This window comes from Rattus norvegicus, chromosome 19 (genome assembly GCF_021556685.1).
Source record: "Rattus norvegicus strain SHRSP/BbbUtx chromosome 19, alternate assembly SHRSP_T2T, whole genome shotgun sequence".
NCBI lineage: Eukaryota > Metazoa > Chordata > Mammalia > Rodentia > Muridae > Rattus > Rattus norvegicus.
This window is the reverse complement of record NC_141552.1, coordinates 12134525-12155991: the sequence shown is the minus strand read 5'-3', so window position 1 is coordinate 12155991 and position 21467 is coordinate 12134525. Positions and strand designations below refer to the sequence as shown.

The window sequence follows — 21467 nt, the reverse complement described above, 5'->3', positions numbered from 1 at the left end:
CATGTCTGCCTACATACTGCCATACCTCCCACCATGGTGATAATGAACTTAACCTCTGAAACTTTAAGCCAGCCCCAATTAAATGTTTTCTTTTGTAAGAGTTGTCGTGGTCACGGTATCTCTTCACAGCAATAGAAACCCTAAGGAAGACAGACGCTATGCTTCAGCTTGTAAAGTATTTGCTTTGCAATCATGAGGGCCTAAGTTCATTGCAGAAATCATCACATATGGTAGCACTTGTTTGCAAGTCCAGTACTGGAGAGGCAGAGGAACTAGCTGGAACTAGCTGGCCAGTCAGCCAGCCTGCTAAGTAAATTCCAAGCCAGTGTGACTGTATCTGAAGAATGATATCCAGGGTTGTGCTCTGACTGCCACATACATCTACACACATGCATGTGCACAGAAACACACACACACACACACACACACACACACACACACACACGGGTACTATATACAGCAATGAAGTGTTGAAGACTCCTGAATTGAAAAGAGAATTGAAAAGGAATGTCAGTGCAATTTCACAAAAAGGTGACACACTGAGCACTCTATGAAAAACAGAAAGGGGGAGAGGAACATGACCCCTGCAGTGAAACAAAAGTGCAGTCAAGCCCTGCTTCTCCCTTATTACCTGTGCAACCTAGAAAAGGCAAAGCATACTCTGTTCTCATCTTCAGCATAGGTAAGTCCCTTGAGGCTGAACTTCGCATTCAAAAGAAGGACCTAGCAAACGGAACTACAATAGCATTCCATTCAAAGTACTGGGGACCCTTCCATAGTTAAATAGACACTGAAAGAGGAGGCTGGAAAACAGTCCAGGGTTTGGAAGACTCGTGAAGATAGAGGAGACCTCAGAAAGGTGACACAGCGGCAATAAAGGCCATCAGAGCTGCTGGTACGGACATGACCAACAACTGGTTAACTCCAAACTCAACATGTTTGAACCACTGGGCCACTAGTGCAAAAGTCCTTCAATGCGACTGCTGTATCTCCCACGCACAGCTGGCAGCTATGCAGACCTCTTTAGCCATGAGCACTGGACATGCTGTGATCACATGGATGAGTAAATGGGAACCAAGAATGTGGTTCTATGGTAGAATACAAACTTGCCTTTACTAAGGACCTACATTTAACTTCCACTACTACAAAATAATAATTGTCATAGTAGTAGTAGTAATAGTAGTAGTGGTAGTAATAATAATAAAACAACAACAACAACAACAACAACAACAACAACAACAACAACAATAGTATTTTTTGCTGACAGGTATTGGGAAGCAACTGCTTGTTTGAAGAACAAGAACGAAAACAGAGAAAAAAGCTCCTCAAAATAAAGGTGGCACTCGAAACTCCTAGTCTTCGTTCAAAATATTATCTCCGGAACTGAACAAAGTTCCTTTGGCTACTCTTCTATTCCTGGCTCTATACTAAACTGAGGAATGACTAATGATGAAACAGGCTAATGTGGTTTTATAGCTGCTCATAACGATATCACAGTATAATGGAGGAGGCAGAGTAGGAGAGAATCAGAATAATTTGAAATAGCTGAATAAGAAGGACATTATGATCTAGATTCAGAGAAGGAACAATTTATTGCATCTTAGATGGCTGGAAGAAATAGGAAAAGGAATTTCTCAATGAAATAGTAGCATCTGTCCTTAGTCTTTCATTCTTTAAGGTACCAATTGCTTCCTGATTTACAATGCAGATAACAAGATTTGAAGAGAGAGAGGAATGAAACTCTGCAGGTGGACAAGAGGTTGCCAAGGGGAAGAATTCTTGTTCGTTTCTTTCTTCTTTGTCTCCCATTTCTATCCCTCTCTCAAGCCCAAAGGAGTTCTTCCTAGCCAAAAATTAATGGTTTCCTGCAAAGAAAAGTTATTGTTTTTATTTACAGACCCCTTATTTCAATAGATGACCAGTATTTATTGAGAAGGTGGCTGGGATGGGACTTCCTAGGGGTTTAGTACTCGTGATCTAGCAGATAAGAAGGACATCTTGCTAGATGATCTAGTGGAAGCTGTTAACCCCATGGAAACCAGGAAAAAGCCTAGGTAAACATGACCACAAATTTCATATGATATCATACAAATACCTGAGAAAGGTGTTCAGGTGTTGGCCATATTATTACTCCAAGTGTCATGTGAGAGAAAGTGCCTTCTACTGTAAGGAAAGTAAACTGGAAAGCTGTCAAAGACCAGCAGACACAAAAAAGAAATAAAGAAAATTCAAGAAATGCAAGAGTTTAACAGTGTCAAGGAAAGCTTTCTGGTTCTTCCACCAGTTGTTTTATTGTTTTATCAGAACCTGTAACTGTAGGTACCAAGAATGAGTTCTATATCTATGGAGTTCAAATCAGTAATTCTCAAACTTAGCTGGGCTTTGGAATCAGGTGAGTACATTGAAAAGTCTAATGTATAGCTCTCATCCTGATGATATCCTATCATTTTATTGATATGGACTGTGGTTTGCAAACTTAGACTTTCTATGCTTTTGGCGGGTTAAAGTGTTACAATTAGTTCTCCAGGGTGTCACTTTAGTCTGAGTGAGTTTTGAGCCCTGAATTGTGTGACAAGATAGTATCATAAGACAGCTCTGTGTTCTCAAAAAATATACAATGAATGGTGAATATGGTTGTGCCAGCCACGGTAGGTGATTTATTGTGGCAAGAGGTATAGAATCAAAATTGGGTTTATCTACCTTAAACTGTGGGCAAGTCTTTTTACTAAAGGATATAGTACTAAATAACTTACACTAGTGGCTTCCAAATTCAAGGAACATGACAGGTATGGTGGCACAAACCCGTCATCCTGGCACTTAGAGGATGGAAGCAGAAGGATCTCAAGTTCAAGGTCATTCTTGGCTACGAAGTAAGTTCACTCTGTAGACCAAATGCATTTGGTAGACTGATTTTTCAAAGTTTTATTGGAACATGGCCCCACTCAGTCCTATGAGTATTTTCATGCTACATTATTGTATTGCATATACAACAAAGAGTTTATGAGCTATAAGAACAGAAATCCTCCATCTTTATAGAAAAAAATCTCTATGGTCTACTTACCAATTACATACATCGTATGTAATGTTTATAACAATGAAGACCTACTAATTTTTGCTGGTCTCTTCTCCATACTTAGATTTTATGTTTCATGTAGACGAACTGCCTCCTGAAGTTGTTTTATCTTAATATACACATTTCACATTTTCTTCTTATTTTAAAGAACTTTGATGTGGTATTATCTCCCAGGCTCCAATGCAATATTGAACAAACAGAAGAGTCTCGAAAGTCATTTGATTCACTAATTGCATTTGTTTTATTTATTTAAAGTTCCACACAATTGGGCCACTGGTTACTTTTGTAGTTGAGGTGAGGGGTCATGAAGACAATCACAATTCCTTGAGTCAAATGGGAACAGACTATTTCAAACCGTTATGCAAAATGGCTTATTAAAAATATTTTTCCATCCAAATTCTTTATGTGAGCGTTATGTGAGCTTTGCCACAAGAAACAGTATGGTCGATGTTGAAAGGAATATTTAGAGTCACTTCTGAATTAAAACCCCCAACCTGGCAACTTCCTAACTTTGAGGATTGGCTATATGTTGAATATTTCAGAATCATTTAGAGCTAGACAAATTGAAAACATGTTTTTTCCTTCGGTCATACACCTGTCTTGCTTTCTACCTATCAGCAACAGAGGAACAATGGTTTAAAGTCTACTCAGTTCCCCCATTCCTGGAAATGAATTGTGTGACTCACCTCTTCGAGTGGTAGATGAGAATGTGGGCCAGTCTGGAGCCAGGTGAGTTTGCTAAGAAAAATACAATTACATGAAGCAAATGCTGAAGACAGAAAATTAGGTTGCTGAGGAGACACACGCAGATCTGTGAAGCTCTGGGGTGACATGACATTTCCTGTCATTGATCTGACCTCCTTAGAGCTCCTATGTGTAATGAATGAAAGGCAGCCCTCTCAATACTGTTACATATTCCATTTTTTTGTTAAATGTACAGTTAATTTTAAATGATGCTGTCCGTGTATTTCATGCTTCTTATCATTTGAACCAGGGCTATGTCTTTTCTGCTCAGTAATTGAGTTGACCAGGGAGATTTCATTGCAAATGCAAGCTGAACAAGCTCTGACTACTTAATGTTGTGGCTCACGGTAAACCGATGTTGATATTTTAAGTGGGAGATTTATCTCTACCGTTAGCTCGTATGACTTCATCTTAATTCCAGGTATTGGATGTTTTTCCGTTGGACCCTTATCTTGTGCAACACTGTGGTAAAAACAAAAAAGATGTGGTTAATTTATAGAAGACTCTGCTACAGGTATTATTTAGTTGGAAAAGATAACCAAGAGAGATATTAAAGAAAAAAAGTTGAGAAAAGCAGCTCCTAGCCACATGGCAAGCTCGAATAGTCACTAACAATTCTGAGCATCTGCTTCAGACAAAGACATGAGCTTTTTGTCCTGTAGTCACATGTTCAACAGCAAAACGTTGTGTGTATTTCTGTGTTTCTATTTTGATATGAATGCAACTCATACTTTAGAAATTCACTTCTAAGTTATCAACGGATATGGACACTTACATTTGGACTTTAAACTTTGGTTTTGTGTTTGTTTGTTTGTTTGGTTGGTTGGCTTTTGGAGGTTTTCTTTGATATAGGGTCTAACCATGTAGATCAGGCTGGTCTTAAATTCATGATCCTCCTCCCTCAGCTTCCCAAATGCTGGGGTTATAGGCGTGCATAACCACACCAGGCTTGCACAGTCCTCAGAGTTTCAGAAACAAAATGGCTGGCTGACGGATAGCAATACTCTGCAAATAGCACTTTACCCCATTTGATCATCGTAATGATTCTAGAATGCACACATGGCAGATGTTAAAATTGATATCTAGTAGATGAGTAAGATAAACTTCAAGGGAAGCAAATGTTGTTCCCAAACCTCCCAACTGGCTGGTATAGCTTTGTAAGAGCCATGTTATTCTCTTGGGAAAAAGGGTGCTCCAATTTACTTTCCATTGTTATGGCCCAAAACAACTTAGAGGAGCAAAGGATTCATTTACGTTTACTTCCAGGTCAGAGTCCATCATTGAAGGCAGTCAGGTCAGAAAACACAAGGCAAGAACTTGGAGGTGTGGACTAAGGAAGAAGGCTATGTTCAGGAAAACACATTGGCTCATGTTCTGCTGCCCTCTCTTATACAACCAGGACCACCAGTCCAAGCGTGCTTTCATCCATCGTGGGCTAGTCCTGACTACATAAATCAATCGAGATAATCAGATACACATAGCCAAAAGACATATCTGATCTGAACAATTGCCCAATTGAGACTCCTTCAGATGACGCTAGGCTGTGCCAAGGTGACAGTGGGAGATAACCAAGACAACAGCATGACAGATCATAACAATTTTCCTCTGCCCTTCCCTATTCCACAGTCTATCCAGATTCTGGCTTTTCCCTTAGAATTAATTCCTAGTTCAAATCCTCCCTGTCTCTACCACAAGGCCATTGGAGAACATTACAAAAGTTAACTTCCTTCTTTGTTCTGGCTTCTGCTGTTATGAGGTTTTGTGTTCAGACAATCTAATTCTGTGCTTAGACCCAAGTCTATTCTTCTACACTCTTAGCAGATGCTGCTTACTCTTAGAGTGTATATTGCCTGGCAAAGAACCTATGAATTCTATCCACTAAGAAAGATTCTATTTAGAGCCTAGAAATAGACTCTAGACTTCTTGCCTAAGGGTTCATACAAGAGAGAAGATGAAGACTACGAAGTTGCATTATTTATCTGGTTGGTTGGGGGGGGGGTTGTTTGGGTATCATTGACTATTGAAACAAGAAGATTGATTTTTCTCATTAGAAAGTTTTTGAGACAAAGCAAAACCAAAGTTGCTTTTCTTCATGATACAATCATTCATTCAGCAAATATATTAAATAAAAATGATAATGCTGGATATTATAGATGCTGAAGAGACATCAGGAAGTGAAATGAAAAAAATTTTCCTTCTCTCGAACAGCTTACATCATAGTGAGAGATGCACATGCTACACTATGAATAAAAATATGTATGTCTGACTAATGAGCAGTCCTTGCTTATGGTTTCTAGTTCTACATAATTGGCTACTTTATATTGGCAATGTTTTATAAATTTTTGTGTATATATCTTGACTTTGGTTAAATTTAGTTGTATATTTAAAGAGATGAATAGCATTTTAAAACTTCATTTTCCAATTGTTTGCTAACATTTGCCATATTGACCTCAAACCTTGCGTTCCTATTAAACTTACTGACTAGTCTGCATAGCCGTTTTGGCAGTTACCTTTGTTTTTGTATGTCAGTGATCATGTCTTCTCCAAGGAAAGACAATTTTACTTATTCTTTCATCCTATGCCTTTTATGTATTTATCATGCCTTATTGCAAAGACTATTATTGTCTGATAGAGTATTTTAAAAAGTGATGACAATAGGCTCCCTTGCCTATTTGTGAAGAAAAAAAGTATTCTAATGCCAGTGTTAATTATAGTGTGAATAATAAGTACCTTTAATAGTTTAAAATAGTTTTTCCTTTTTTTTTTTGAGGGGGGTATATACTCAATGGTTAAAAAATGTTTTGGCTAAATATATTGCCTAGCAAAGAATGTTTGTATTCTATTTACTTTCCCAAATGTAATTTACTGAGAAATATGGTATCTCTATCCTTTTCTTCTGTTATAGCAAAGTTAGTGAGAAATTTATAAGCCATAGAAATTTATGTCCCATTATGAAGATGTGAGGAGGCAGAATGCCCAGGACAAGTTCAAGATTTTTAAAGAACTGGTGTCTGCTAATGGCCATTCTTTGCTTACAAGTTGGTGTGTGGATCTTCTTTAGGAGGATGACAGTGTTTTCTCATGGCAGATAGAGAGAGAAGTTGAGAAAACAATCCCTTCAACATCGGGCCCTTTTATAAAATAACAAATCACATATATTGGGCTGGAAGATGGCTCAGAATGAAAAAGGTGCTTTTCAATGAGTCTGACAACGACCCCCAGGAGCTGCATGGTCGATGGAAAAAATTGACTCCTGTAGGCTTAATTTTTCAAATCCTACTTTTAATAAGGGTTCATAAACACTTTAATCTCCCTTCTAGCCGACTACTCACAAGAAGTAGTGGGAAAGAAAGGTTATTAAGAGAATTAAAAATTTTCTAGGATTGAATCATTTCTAAGATTCATAGCACTGAATGACTATGTAAACAGAAAAATAGAGAGATAGACAAGTAACTTAAGAACACATCTGAAAGCTCTAAACAAAAAGACAAAAGTATATTCAAAAGGAGAAGGCAAGAAATAATCACATTTAAGGCAGAAATCAGCAAAATAAAAACAAATAAAAAAGTACAAAGAATCAATGAAACAAAATTTTATTGTTGATTACCAAAAAAATTAATAAAATTAACAACACCTTATATAAATTAATTAAAGATGCAGGGAAAATATTCAAATTAACAAAAGTAGAATTGAAGAGGGACATAACAACCGACACTAAGGAAATCCAGAGAATCGTGTGGATATAATTTAACAGCCTGTACTCCACAAATTGGAAAATCATTTACCAAAGTTAAATGAAGATCAGATAAGCAATTTCAACAGACCTGTAGCCTCTAATGAAATAGAAGCAGTAATTAGAAGTCTCCCAACCAAAACAAAACACTGAGGGCCACATGATTTTAGTGCAAAATTCTACAGATGTTTAAAGAAGATATAATGCTGATACTCCCCAAATTATTTCACTAGAAATAGGCTCATTGCCCAATTCATTTTAGGAAGCCACATTCACCCCGATACCAAAATTACATAATGAAGTGAAAATTTCTGATTTTCTTGGAGACTCGGTTGTGTCATGTGATGTTTTTCTGGAAGCTATTTGAGAGAGGATATTTTACTGAAGAAGACATGTGAAAGGATGTTTTGCTGAGGCAGACACTTGATAAGACATGTGGTATTTGAAAAGAGTGTAAATAGAACCCAACAGACAGTGAATGAATGACACTTTTGCATTGGTTCATCTTGTAACGATTTGTTGGTCTTCACTAATCTTTGCTTATCATGACTTTGTAGAGAGAAACACCTGAAGTACCTTCTCATGGTATTCTGGCTGCTTCTTGCCACTTTGGCAGAGCCTGGAGGGTTCTTCTGGATCAAGCCACTGTTATTGATTTTTGGTGTTTGCAGATTGGACTGGACTACTGCAGCTGATATATGTTTGATGTTTTAGACTGACTGCTGATATCTTGACAACAAAGATTGGAATAACCCAAAAAACTACTTCTAATCAGGTACACATTCCCCTTGTCCTATTAACCATATTTCTCCTCTACCTTTGGTCAGTGAGCTAGAAGGAGGTTGAAGTGTTTAAGAACCCTTATTAATGCAGGTTTTGAAAAATCTAACTGTACAACATAAAACTCCAATGTGGAAAGGGAGTTACAGACCTTCATGAACATATATGTAAAAGCTCTCAATAAAATACTTGTGAACCACATCCAAGAATACATTACAAGACCATCTACCACGATCTATGTGGTTTTATCAGAGAGCTACAGGAATGGTTGAACATATGTAAATCAATAAATGTAATCCACCATATAAACTGGAAGATGTAAAAAAAGCCTATCACTTAATTAAATATTTCTCTACGATAAAAGTCTCAGAGTGATTAGAGATACAAGGGACATACTTTAATGTAATAAAAGAAGTGTAAAGTAAGCCCATAGATAACATCAATTTAGATGGAGAGAAACTCAAAGCAATTTCACTAAAATCAGGAACAAGACAAGGTTGTCCACATAACCGGTGTAGTTTTGACCTCTCTGCTTGCAGGGTGCCTACAGAAGACTGGGGGAGTGAAGGAGCTTCCTAACTCCTCCAGCTGGACTATTGGCAGTGAAGGATTCTGGTAGGTGTAGATGTTTTCACCTGTGTACCCACTGAGGAGACTACTAGTATCCAAAGAGTTCCAAATACAGGGTCATACAAATGATCCTTGTTAAACTTAGTGGATCTCAAAATAAAGTTAATTACTAAAATAAAATCATATGTACCAACAACTAAAACATGGCTAAAATATATATTTTGTATATAGATAGATCTCTAGAGGCTATGCTAGCACCCAGAACCCCAGGTAAACATCCCACCCATAGACCACCAGCACTCTCTCAATGTATGCACAGTCTGCTACCAAATATGCCCCCCTTCCTAATATTATCTTAGCACACAACTCTGATGAGAGCCTCATACCCTACCAGAGGCCACACTGGCAGCCAGAAACTCAAATAGGCTGCTTGCCCACAAACTGCCCTCAATTTTCTTAGTGCCTGTACATCCACCCCAAACTGTCCTGGCCCCCAGACAGGACATTCCAGAAAAGAGAACCATAGATAACCCACCTGTCCTAGCATTGTACCTACTCAGTGCTCAGCCTACTCCACCCCTCCTCATCACCATAATCTGCCCTGAATGCCTATGCAAGACCCTCTTCTGGGCCAGAGGCTGTTCTGGCCTCTAGAACTCCAGCCTACAACTTGAATGGAAACACTCCACTCAACCACAAGCTATTCGAGCCAGAAGACCAGGGAGAAAATTGAAAAACATCCATCCCACAAAGACAAACTCAGAACTCAAAATTTAGATCTATAATTATTCAACCGCAGTTGAATAATGCCAGTGTAAGAACACAAACAACAGCAGTCAGAGGAATATGTCACTACCAGACTCAGTTATCATAATACAACAATCCCCAAGTATTCCAACATAGCTAGAGCACAAAAAAATTTATTTTTATGTCATCTGAAATTCAGTTTGCAAGTACTTTATTGAGAATTTTAGCACCTACGTTCACCAGGGAAATCAGTCTATAATTTTCTTGTCGCTGTTGTTGTTGCTGGTGTTGTTATTGTTGTTGTTGTATCCTTATCTGGTTTGAATATCAGGATAAGACTTGTTTCATCAAAAGAGTTTGGAAGCACTCCTTCCTTTTATATTTCATGAAATAATTTGAGATGTATTGATTTTAGTTCTTTGAAAGTTTGGTTTGTAGGATTCTGTTTTGAATCTATCTGGGTTTTTTTTTTGGTTAAGTGATTTTTTTAAAAAATTACTTCTGCTGAAATCTCTTTTCAGGATATAGATTGGTTAAAATTATTTTATTTTGGTTTAATTTTGGTAGGTTATGCATCTAGAAATTCATCCATTTCTTTTACATTTTTCCAGTTTAGTGGAATATAGGTTTTTAAGTTATGTCCTTGGGATTTTCTAACTTTTTTCTATTTCAAAGGATGCAAAGAAAGTACATATGCCTGAGATAAAGTCTAGATACCATTGATTTAGTTTTCTGTAGATATCACAGGTGTTGACATTAAGTCCTGGTTCTTCCTCCCAGCCCCATGCTCCCAGAAATGAGACTTAGACTCAAATTACATTTACAAATACCTTACCCATATACCTAGGCTATACTCTGACTATATCATAACTAAAGATACCCATTAATTTTAACTTTTTGCCATGTGGCTGGTTACCTGTACTCAGGCACCATGAATCCATGAGTCTGTCTCCTCACCTCTTATCCAGCCCTTCTCTGTGCCTCCTTCTCTCCCAGAATTCATTCTCCTCCTGATGTCCCACCTCTATTCCCTACCTAAGCCATAGGCCATAGGTTTTTGTATTGACAGGTGAGGCATCCATGCAATACACAAAATGATCTCTCTACATATTTCTTGAAGTGTATATACAGGTGAAAATGAGTCATAGGAAGAGTGATGAAGGAAGGTAACTTCAGGCAAGTAACTTAAGGAACAGCAGTCTTCCCTGTGGGACAGAATGAGGTGCAGTGCGCAGCAACTGGATGTAGGCCTGTTCCAGCTTCCCATTGTCTCAGCAGAGGAAGCAGAGGAGAGTTGGCAGAAAGATCAGAAAGAGGCCAGATGTGACTGTTCTTTGCTACCATGTTATAAAGACAAGCAATTTGCTTTTGGTGGAGGCAATTTTAAAACAGGGGAATCTAAAACTGTAGCTTGCCTAACACTTGCCTAATGTTTACTTAGTGCCTGCCTAGCATGCATGAAACTCTGGGTTAAATTGCCACCACCAAATAAATGAGTCATACTGACACGTGTATGTAATCACAGCAATAGGGATGTAAGAGGAGGAAATGAAAGTTCAAGGTCATTTTCAGCTAGGTAATGAAATGGAAACTTAAAGGTTCTTTGGGAAAAATCACTTGGGTGGTGTTTTGCTGGGGCAAACACATGAGGGAATGCTTAACTAAAGCAGACACAAATGAAAGGATGTTCTGCTAAAGTAAGTACATGAAAGGACACATGATAAAGGATTCTTCCTTAACAAGCATATATCTATCTGTCTTACATTGTGTAGTTGAGCAGCATTTGTCGGGACTCCACAGAGAGAAATGCACCAAAAACCTTCTGGTGGTGTGCTGCAGTTTCTTGCCGCTTCCACAGACTTGGGCTGAATGGCAGAGTGATGTCGGCTGTGACAGATGCTTCTACTGAGGCACATGGAGGAGGTATATATAATATTTGGAGGATATAAATAGTACTCAACAGATGGACAGCAACAGGAGCTGAGCTAGGCTTGCTTACAGAGCTGGCTGTGCAATGCTTGTGGGTCTTTTTTTTTTTTTTTTGGTTCTTTTTTTTCAGAGCTGGGGACCGAACCCAGGGCCTTGTGCTTTCTAGGCAAGTGCTCTACCACTGAGCTAAAACCCCAACCCCTGCTTGTGGGTCTTGAGTCTTAGCTGATCTTCACTTCCCTGAAAGAGGCACAGCCAAGAACTTCTCTTGGTGCCTCTGAGTCCCTCTTGCTGACTCATGCCAAGGCTGAGGCCTGGCTGCCTCAGCTAGGTAGTGCCACAGCTGCTGATTCATGTTTGCTATCCCAACTCTACCCAGCTAGACTACTGCTATAGCTATGAAGTGTTTGCCAGTGGATGGAGCTGCCACTGCTCACCTGTTAACTGAATCACCATTTTCCAGACAACAAAGATGGGAGTTGTGTCCAGTTCCCCTGTATCATTTCTTTCCCACTACCTCTGGTGGGTGGTGGGCTAAAAGAAAGGTTAAAGTGCCTAAGAACTATCATTAAAAATAGATTTTGAAAAAAATTAGTTACAATGTAGTGAGTTTGAAGCCAACTTAGGTGACATCAGACCCTTATGTCAAAACAAGAGTCACAACAAAATAACAGAAGGTAGAGGGTATTGCCTCTGCAAGAGACCATAAGAGGCTGTGACTAAATTTAATTTTGTGTCTTCCTTATTGTTTTGAGAGTCAAGATCATTGTCTTAGAATCCATGGACTCACCGGGTCATGGATTAAGACCCATAAGAATGTACACTTAGAAAATGTTCATGGCAATCATCCACCATGATCAAGTAGGCTTCATCCCAGGCATGCAGGGATGGTTTAATATACGGAAAACCATTAACGTGATCCATCATATAAACAAACTGAAAGAACAAAACCACATGATCATTTCATTAGATGCTGAGAAAGCATTTGACAAAATTCAACACCCCTTCATGATAAAAGTCCTGGAAAGAATAGGAATTCAAGGCCCATACCTAAACAGAGTAAAAGCCATATACAGCAAACCAGTTGCTAACATTAAACTAAATGGAGAGAAACTTGAAGCAATCCCACTAAAATCAGGGACTAGACAAGGCTGCCCACTCTCTCCCTACTTATTCAATATAGTTCTTGAAGTTCTAGCCAGAGCAATCAGACAACAAAAGGATGTCAAGGGGATACAGATCGGAAAAGAAGAAGTCAAAATATCACTATTTGCAGATGATATGATAGTATATTTAAGTGATCCCAAAAGTTCCACCAGAGAACTACTAAAGCTGATAAACAACTTCAGCAAAGTGGCTGGGTATAAAATTAACTCAAATAAATCAGTAGCCTTCCTCTACACAAAAGAGAAACAAGCCGAGAAAGAAATTAGGGAAACGACACCCTTCATAATAGACCCAAATAATATAAAGTACCTCGGTGTGACTTTAACCAAGCAAGTAAAAGATCTGTACAATAAGAACTTCAAGACACTGAAGAAAGAAACTGAAGAAGACCTCAGAAGATGGAAAGATCTCCCATGCTCATGGATTGGCAGGATCAATATAGTAAAAATGGCCATTTTACCAAAAGCGATCTACAGATTCAATGCAATCCCCATCAAAATACCAATCCAATTCTTCAAAGAGTTAGACAGAACAATTTGCAAATTCATCTGGAATAACAAAAAACCCAGGATAGCTAAAGCTATCCTCAACAATAAAAGGACTTCAGGGGGAATCACTATCCCTGAACTCAAGCAGTATTACAGAGCAATAGTGATAAAAACTGTACGGTATTGGTACAGAGACAGACAGATAGACCAATGGAATAGAATTGAAGACCCAGAAATGAACCCACACACCTATGGTCACTTGATTTTTGACAAAGGAGCCAAAACCATCCAATGGAAAAAAGATAGCATTTTCAGCAAATGGTGCTGGTTCAACTGGAGGGCAATATGTAGAAGAATGCAGATCGATCCATGCTTATCACCCTGTACAAAGCTTAAGTCCAAGTGGATCAAGGACCTCCACATCAAACCAGACACACTCAAACTAATAGAAGAAAAACTAGGGAAGCATCTGGAACACATGGGCACTGGAAAAAATTTCCTGAACAAAACACCAATGGCTTATGCTCTAAGATCAAGAATCAACAAATGGGATCTCATAAAACTGCAAAGCTTCTGTAAGGCAAAGGACACTGTGGTTAGGACAAAACAGCAACCAACAGATTGGGAAAAGATCTTTATCAATCCTACAACAGATAGAGGCCTTATATCCAAAATATACAAAGAACTCAAGAAGTTAGACCGCAGGGAGACAAATAACCCTATTAAAAAATGGGGTTCAGAGCTAAACAAAGAATTCACAGCTGAGGAATGCCGAATGGCTGAGAAACACCTAAAGAAATGTTCAACATCTTTAGTCATAAGGGAAATGCAAATCAAAACAACCCTGAGATTTCACCTCACACCAGTGAGAATGGCTAAGATCAAAAACTCAGGTGACAGCAGATGCTGGCGAGGATGCGGAGAAAGAGGAACACTCCTCCATTGTTGGTGGGATTGCACACTGGTACAACCATTCTGGAAATCAGTCTGGAGGTTCCTCACAAAATTGGACATTGAACTGCCTGAGGATCCAGCTATACCTCTTTTGGGCATATACCCAAAAGATGCTCCAACATATAAAAAAGACACGTGCTCCACTATGTTCATCGCAGCCTTATTTATAATAGCCAGAAGCTGGAAAGAACCCAGATGCCCTTCAACAGAGGAATGGATACAGAAAATGTGGTACATCTACACAATGGAATATTACTCAGCTATCAAAAACAACGACTTTATGAAATTCGTAGGCAAATGGTTGGAACTGGAAAATATCATTCTGAGTGAGCTAACCCAATCACAGAAAGACATACATGGTATGCACTCATTGATAAGTGGCTATTAGCCCAAATGCTTGAATTACCCTAGATGCCTAGAACAAATGAAACTCAAGACGGATGATCAAAATGTGAATGTTTCACGCCTTCTTTAAAAGGGGAACAAGAATACCCTTGGCAGGGAAGAGAGAGGCAAAGATTAAAACAGAGACTGAAGTAACACCCATTCAGAGCCTGCCCCACATGTGGCCCATACATATACAGCCACCCATTTAGACAAGATGGATGAAGCAAAGAAGTGCAGACTGACAGGAGCCGGATGTAGATCGCTCCTGAGAGACACAGCCAGAATACAGCAAATACAGAGGCGAATGCCAGCAGCAAACCACTGAACTGAGAATAGAACCCCCGTTGAAGGAATCAGAGAAAGAACTGGAAGAGCTTGAAGGGGCTCGAGACCCCATATGTACAACAATGCCAAGCAACCAGAGCTTCCAGGGACTAAGCCACTACCTAAAGACTATACATGGACTGACCCTGGACTCTGACCTCATAGGTAGCAATGAACATCTTAGTAAGAGCACCAGTGGAAGGGGAAGCCCTGGGTCCTGCTAAGACTGAACCCCCAGTGAACTAGACTGTTGGGGGGAGGGCGGCAATGGGGGGAGGGTTGGGAGGGGAACACCCATAAGGAAGGGGAGGGGGGAGGGGGAGGGGGATCTTTGCCCGGAAACCGGGAAAGGGAATAACACTCGAAATGTATATAAGAAATACTCAAGTTAATTTAAAAAAAAAAAAGAAAATGTTCATGGGATTAAATTCTACTAAATATTGCCTACAATTAGCTCTAAAACAATTCTGAGTTCATAGTTTTACAACTACAATTTCAGAGTAGGTACCAGGTATTAGTAATCTTTATGGAGAATTGTGCGAAGTGTACTATTCTGTATGGAATACATTATGTATTCCTTACAGCATACCTCATAAAACAGATTCTGGTCTTACCTCCTTGTACAAATACCAGCAATGACAATATATTGTTAATTATATATGTAATATTAATTAATCTAATCCCCTAACAACCCTTAACTTTATATGCCCCATGGACCTGGTAGCAAAATAGTATGGTAAGTATCACATTTACTAAACACTAGAGGTTTTAATTTGACTGGCTTCAGCAGCCATAGGCTTAAATGATAAATATTATTGTCTGCCCAAATTCTCTTTACAAAATAATGAACACATCAACGATTCAAATGATCTATATTGATCTTGTTTAGAGATCAATCATCGGCTTTAGATTCTATTATTCTGAATTTTCAATCCAAAAGATATCAACCAGGCAAAAGAGTAACAATAAATAGGAAATGGAGCTTATGAATGAACGAATACAAACAAAACCTTGATAGGAAAAAAAATCCCTTAAGATTTTCAAAGATTTTATTTCAAAGCCTGGCACCCCTTGTGGGATCTGATCCCCAGGCCTCTCTCCCAGCAAGTGACTCAAGTATAGTTTTCCCATTTGGTCATTAACACTCATTATCTCACCCCCCCTCCAGACCTGCCAAATTTACTTTTAACTGCTCTCAGCACAAAGACAGGAGGGGGCAGGATAATGAGTCTCCACAATGTATAATTATTATAAATGAGCAGAGATAAACTACACCTGTCAAAATAAATGATCAGCATCCTAAATTGCTGATTTCTCTGCTGTTTTGTAAACTCCAATTATTCACCCTTCTTACTAATTTCTCCCACTGCTGTCTCAGAGGTGGCTGGGTTTTTATTCCCTTATTATCCCCCCTTCCCTCATGCTCCCCCTCTTCCTCTTTCTCTTCCTTTCCCAACTCCCCCCCCCCATCTGAATTGTACTCCTAGAATTAACTCAGAAGGTACCTGTCACTTGCAAATTCTTCAAAGGCTGAAAGAAAAATCTAGAAGCAAATTATTCCCATAAGAAGTGAATTAATAAATAACTAGAGTTCCATGAAGGATGTCAGACATGGGCTGTCTCATTGTGGCTCAGTCTATCACTTATCAGTCTTTCTATAATACCTCTTTTGTTCTTTGTCTAAGGTCCTGCCGGATGACAGAGACAATGAAAATATAGTACAGAAGTCGAGCTAATCCGGAGTATAGCTCGGTTTAAGGAATGTTCAGTGAACAATATTTTAGGTATAGGAATACTATGTCCCTGGTTTCTGAAGTTCAGGGCCAACAAAGCGTACTTCTGAGTCTACATCCAAGTACAGTACAGTGTGCTGACTTTTTTAATAATAGCACATGGATGTGAAGATCTTTTTTAAAGCCATAACATAACCATTGCCATTTTTAAATGAGAGCAACTGTGATCATCCACAAAAGACATAACAAACATTGGGCCCATGAGAAGGAAATGAATCCCTATAAATTGCCCACACTCCTGTAAGCAATTTTAACCAAACCAATTGATTCACTAAGTTAGGCTTGGCTGAGTTATTTCTTTGCTCTGTTGCTGGAAACCTATATTGATTGAACAGATATTTGTTGGTGTCTTCCCAGAATAATTTAATGCAACCCTTAGTGCTGGAAGTAATAATTTACTAAGGTCCCAAACTCAAGGGATAGCACAGGCTGGCAAGGATGTAGAACAAGGAGAACACTCCTCCATTTTTGGTGGTAGTTCAAGCTTATATAACCACTCTGGAAATCAATTTGGCAGTTTCTTAGAAAACTGGGAATAGTTCTTCCTCAAGACCCAGCTATACCATTCCTAGGCATATACCTAAAAGATGCTTTACCATCCCACAAGGACACTTGCTCCACTATGTTCATAACAGCTCATTTTGCAATAGCCAGAAATGGAAACAATCAAGATATCTCTCAAGTGAAGATTTGTTAAAGAAAACATTGTTCATTTACACAATGGACTATTAGTCAGTTATTAATAACAAGGACATCATGAATTTTGCAGGCAAATGGATATAAGTAGAATATATCATCCTGAGTGAGGTAACCCAGACCCAAAAGGACATGCATGGTACGTACTCACTCATGAGTGGATGTTAGCCATAAAATACAGGATAATCACACTACAATCCACAGGCCCAAAGAAGCCAAATAACAAGCAGGAAACAAGAGAGGATGCTTGAATCTTACTCATAAGGAGAAATAAAATAGACATCAGATGAGATCAGGTGTAGGGAGCTTGGAAGAAAGAACAAAAATTGAGAAAGAAAAAAAATGGGGTGGAGGTGAGGCCCCAGAGAGTCTATGGGGGTGACTTTATCTGAGACTTCTAACAGTGGAAGATAGGGAGCCTATAGTGGCTACCTCCTGTAGTCAGGATAGACTCCCAATGGAGGATAAAGACATCAACCCACCTACAAAATTTTGACCCAAAATGTGTCCTGCCTACAAGATGTGCAGGTCCAAAGACGGAGTAGACTGCAGAGGGAATGGCCAACCAATGATGGACCAACTTGAGGTCCATCCCATGAGCAAGAATCACTCCCTGACACTATTTATGGGACTCTGTAATGCTTGCAGACAGAAGCTTAGCATAACTGTCTCTGAGAGTTCCACCCAGTAGCCAGTGGAAACAGATGCAGAGACCTATAGCTAAAAATTAGATAAAGCTTAGAAGAAGTCTCATAGAAGAGTTGGGGGAAGGATTGAGGAATCCAGAGGGAATAGGAACTCCATAAGAGGACCAACAGAGTCAAATAACCTAGACCATTATGGGCTCCCAGAGACTGACCCACCAACCAAATAGAAAGCATGGGCTGGACTTAGCTCCCTGCCACATACACATGTATAGCAGCTTGGTTTTCATGTGGGTCCTCCAACAACTGGAGCGGGGGGGTGTCTCTAAATATGTCACCTGCCTGTGGATCTTGTTCCTCTAACTGAGCTGCCTTGCCTGGCCTCAGTGGGTAAGGATGAACTAGTCCTGTAGTGACTTGATGTGCAGGGTGAGGTGATACCCTGAAGGGGACTCCCATTTCTCAAATGAGGGGCTGTGTAAAGGGGGACTGGGAGGGCAAGGACCTGTGATTACGATGTCAAGTGAATATATAAATTAAATCAGTTGATAAAAAAAATGTGGCAGAACAAAAGATGAGTTTGGGAGGAACAGTTTTATTGTCCCATTTGGGGATGATAAGACATGTATCTAAGGTTACTGTTTCTGAAAGTGGAAAGTCCTTGGATAGAATCTGTAACTGGAGAAATGAGATTTCCCCTTTAGGGTCCTGCTTTTATTAATACAAGAATTTAGAAATGATATGAAAAAGAAATTTCTAGAACAACTCTGTTAGAGTTTAAAGAGAAAAGTATAGCTCTGCCACAGCGATGGCTGCCGATGGTCCTTGTGCGCTGGTCACCGGCTGCTCCGCCACCTTCACCGGGGACCGGCTGGTGCAACATATCCTTGGAACAGAAGATGCTGTTGCGGAAGCGACTTCCAGCGATGCTGTGAGGTTTTACCCCTGGACCATCGATAACAAGTACTACTCTGCAGAGGTCAACCTGTGTGTGGTGCCAAGCAAGTGCCTGGTCACTGCCGAGGTCGCAGAGGCAGTCCAGGCGTTTGTAGTTTACTTTGATAGCACACAGAAATCAGGTCTTGACAGCGTCTCCTCATGGCTTCCTCTGGCAGAAACATGGCTTCCTGAGGTGATGATCCTGGTCTGTGATAGAGTGTGTGAAAATGGAATAAACCAACAACAGGCTCAAGAGTGGTGCATCAAACATGGCTTTGAGCTGGTGGAGCTCTGCCCAGAGGAGCTACCTGAGGAGGACGATGACTTCCCTGAATCTACAGGCATAAAGCAGATTGTACAAGCACTGAATGCCAATGTCTGGTCCAATGCCGTGATGAAGAATGACAGGAGCCAGGGCTTCGGCCTTCTCAGCTCACTGGCTGGAGCAAGCCGCAGTGTTGGATCAGCAGAGAGCTGTCACTGTGAGCAGGAGCCATCGCCAACAGCTGAGAGGACAGAGTCCCTCCCCGGGCATCGCAGTGGTGCGTGTGGTTCAGCAGGTGCACAGGTTGACAGCATTGTTGACCCCATGTTAGACCTGGATATTCAAGAATTAGCCAGTCTTACCACCGGAGGAGGGGATCTGGAGAACTTTGAGAGACTCTTTTCAAAGTTAAAAGAAATGAAAGACAAGGCTGCTTCCTCATGAGCAAAGAAAGTTGCATGCAGAAAAGGTGGCCAAAGCCTTCTGGATGGCAGTAGGGGGAGACCGAGATGAGATCTAGGGCCTTTCTTCTGATGACGAGCACTAAGTTCTGCCTGCTAGGTTTGACTGACACCGATGATGCCAGCACTGTGCGTCCCAAGTGCTTCCTTTCTCAACCAGGTTCTGTTCTGCCAAGACTGCCGTTAGCACGCTGGCCACCTGACTGGTTTTTGGGGTTCCCTTACCTGAGCTTTTAGAAAGGTGCTGGGGAGAAATCTTTGTTCCTGCCGCATAAGTGACGGAAGAGTGAGATGACAGTGGGGAAACCCTTCAGATCTACATTCTTTGTCTTAAGAACCAGGGTAAAATGAGTCTCAGAGATCTGTAATACAGGAGAGCTGAGGACGGCCTGCTTCTGTGCTGGATAGCCAGTGTCCACACCAGCGGCTGGTTGGGAGCTTGTACTGTCTGCTGTGTACTGTCACTGGTCCCCACGGAGAGCACAGCTCTAACCTAAGGTGGATGTTGACAAGGGGGGCAGCTATAGATCTAGTATGTGCCTAGGGGTTAGGGGGACAGGCGGCTCATGGGTTTGTCTCTTAGCAAGTCCTATGGACAATTTTAAGTTCAATGTGTGAGTTCCTGTCACAAAGAAGTAAAAGTCAGATGTATATCTATAAGAAACAGAGGCAAAGGTTTCCTCCTCTGGGGAGCATAAACTCTCCCCAGCTGCTGGGCATGTGTGGACCAGAGGAGTAGCAGTGTTGGTTCCAGCACTGCTGACACTGGCAACAGTGCTCTCTAACTGAGTGCTCTCCCTGGCTGCTTGAGGTTTCAGAGCAAGTACCCCTTCTTTCTGCTTGGAATCCAGAGATCACTGTCAAAGCACCAGAACCAGCCTGTGGGGGATAGGCGAGCCTTCCAACAACCAGGTCCTGAGCCACCACCGTGGGTTACTTCCAGGGCTGTTGGCTCCTCTACACTCCAGGGCCCAGTCCCAAGGAAACCCTGCTCTTCCTCCTGCGTTGTGTTTGAGTGGGTCAGCCCCAGGGGAGCACAAAGCAAGGTTTTAAAGGAAGAGAGGAAAGTACAGCAAACAGAGGTTAAAGGTCCGTATCTGTCATCACAGATACCTCTGTGAGGCAGGCGTGAGTCTCCTTCGTGCTCGTCAGTTTCTAAGCAGGTGCAGCCATGATAGATGGTATTCACTGTGGGCTGAGAGCCGATCCTGCCCTAGTGTCATCCGCGAGTTAGGTCATGATCAGAAACAAGGTGGACCTCCTTAGGTACCACGGACAGGGCCTGAAAGGCGCTTAGCCAGGCCAGAACCACACAGGGACAGACATGATCCTGGTGCTGGTCGGATTCTAGAACAGTGGGTGCTGGTTTGCCCCTGTGCTCCCACCCCACACTCTGATCTTGCAGTCTTTGAGCTTGGGTTTACCACTACCCTTTGAGGGGCACTAATACTTTAAGGTGAGTGCATTAGCCCACTGGTTAAGATGGAAAATAGGGGAAGTTGACTGTGGGTTGCTAGAAAGGTAAAACATGTTTTTCTTAAAATGTGGAAGATTTTAGAAAATATATTAGGTCAAATGATTAGGAAACAGATGACTAGAAAATGTGGACTTGATTTTGCTGACTAAACAAAAACCAGGTAATTAAAAGATGATTTATTTACAGAGAGAGAGAGAGAGAGAGAGAGAGAGAGAGAGAGAGAGAGAGAGAGAGAGAGAGAGAGAGAAGTATAGGGATTAGGTAAAAAAAAAATCTCAATAGCTACCAGGAAGAAA

General features: G+C 40.5%; 1 pseudogene; it reads left to right on the top strand.

The window, feature by feature from the left end:
* Positions 1-18837: 18837 nt before the first annotated feature.
* On the top strand, positions 18838-19834 carry Aagab-ps2 (alpha- and gamma-adaptin binding protein, pseudogene 2; annotated as a pseudogene).
* The last annotated feature ends 1633 nt before the right edge of the window (positions 19835-21467 follow it).